Source organism: Gossypium hirsutum, chromosome A11, assembly GCF_007990345.1.
Source record: "Gossypium hirsutum isolate 1008001.06 chromosome A11, Gossypium_hirsutum_v2.1, whole genome shotgun sequence".
NCBI classification, from domain to species: domain Eukaryota; kingdom Viridiplantae; phylum Streptophyta; class Magnoliopsida; order Malvales; family Malvaceae; genus Gossypium; species Gossypium hirsutum.
In genome coordinates this window covers 44,661,227-44,663,421 of record NC_053434.1, presented here as the reverse complement: position 1 = coordinate 44,663,421, position 2,195 = coordinate 44,661,227, and positions in this window count along the sequence as shown.

Here is a 2,195-nt window from a genome sequence, read left to right as displayed (position 1 = left end):
GATGCAAGGAAGAGACATTCAAGCAAGTCATTTTCATCTCAGTGTAAGAAATCCAGAGATGTTTACTCCTATTCTTATGTGTTAACTGGGCACTCGTAAAAAGATTGTAAGAAGCAAGATTCAGATTCTAAATCTCAGGCTACATCGGTGCCTAGTGTGGGTAATGCCAGATCTTCTCGACTAGAGTGCCAGCATTATGGTAGAAGTCATTTCGACAAGTGTAGAATGAACGATGGATCCTGTTTTTGATGTGGTTTTTAAAACCATTTTATCAAGGATTGCCCTGAGATGAACGAGAAAGAAAAATTTCAACGTACAAGGCCAAGTGGCACAAATTCTAAGGGAAGACCACATAAAAATGTTGGAGTTGGGGCTAGCAGCAAGAATGTGACAAGAGACACCACAGGGAGATTCGAAGCTAGAAGTCTGGCTAGAACTCCGGCTACAACCTACACCATACGTGCACATGAAGATGCATATTCTCTTGATGTGATCACTGGTACATTTTCTCTCTATGATAATACTGCTATTGCTTTGATTGAACCTGTTTCTACTCATTCATATGTGTGCACGAAATTGGTGTCTAGCATAAACATACCTGTTGAGTCTATGGAGTTTATGATTAATGTGTCAAACCCCTTAAACAAGCATGTGATAGTCAATAAAGTATGCAAAAAATGTCCTTTGATAGTTAGAGGTCACTGTCTTCCGGCCGATTTGATGTTGTTACCATTCAATGAGTTTGATGTCATATTGGGTATGGACTGTTTGACACTCCATGATGCGGTAGTAAATTGTAGGCAAAAGTGTGACAGCCCAAAATTGACCCTAGTCGGGAAGTGGTTTCGGGACCGCTAAACCGAGTCACCGAAAGGTTTGAATGTGATGTTTATTGTCTAGAATATGTAATCATGAATGTGTGAAAATTTCAAGCTTCGATTTAGTCGATTGCATGTGAATTTAGTCAATAGGACTTATATGAGAAAATTTTAAAATGTGATAGGTCAATGCATGAGGACCTATTAGTGCATGTGGAAGAAAAAGGGGACTTGCATGTCAAATTCCCCCTCCCTAATATGTAGTGGCCGGCCATGCTATGGGTGGAAACATGTCACCAACATGTTGTGTTAGTGATGTATGGTAAGGAAAATAAAATAATAAGCATGATAATTAAATAATGAAAGGAAGGGTGATGAAAAAAAAAGAAAAAAAAATAATAATGGTCTCATGCATACACCCCATTGCCGTGAGCTAAAGGAAGGAAAAGAAAGGTTTTGTTCATCCTTTTTCAACCTCTTTTGACCGAAAATCCTAAGGAAGAGGATTAGGAGGAAGTTTGGCCATGCATGTAACTAGATTGAGGTATGTTTAATGTTATTCTTTGAGATTCATGTATATTTTAAGTTGTAAGTTCAAAATCGACCTAGCCATGGTTCAAACTTTGTTAAATGATGGAGATGACATTCGGCCATGAATGTTACGTTCTTGGTTGGTATTTTGATGTCTTTGGTGATGAGGTAAGGAGATGGTTGACTTTGGGTGTTTAATAAAAGGGTTTGGATGTGAGAGTGTGTGAGAAGTAGAAATGAGGAGTCTTAGCAACTCCATGAAGGTTCGGCCATGGTAGTTTGAGGATTAGAGATTTTATTTCTTGTTAAAAATTTGATGAATCCTAGTGTGTGAAGTGTTTGAACCAACTAAGGATTAATAGATGCATGGGTACAAAGTAGGAAGAATCGGCTACTATGGTTGACACCAATGCCGAATGTAAAGATGTTCTAGTAAATAATGTATGTGATTTGAGTTGATAATGTGAAAAGGATAATTAGATGTATTATAAATGATATAAAGATTTTAGAAATTATTTTGGTTAGGTGTGTGTATGATTAAGTATATTCGGCAATATACTTAAAGTGAGTACTTGATATTATATGGGAGTATGTATATTCGGCCACATGAGTAAATATATATATGATGTTAAATTTGATTATGTATAATGGGCATTAAGATGTGGAACTTAAGAAATGTAGTCATATGTGGAATTACATGATGTTATAGTTGACATTGTACACACATACATCCATTCGGCCATCAACATGAGTAATTAGTGAGGATGGTTGCCGAATATACAAAGTACATAAGCATGTGTAATTGAATTATGAATGTTTAACAAGATGGTTAAACTAGTGAATTAT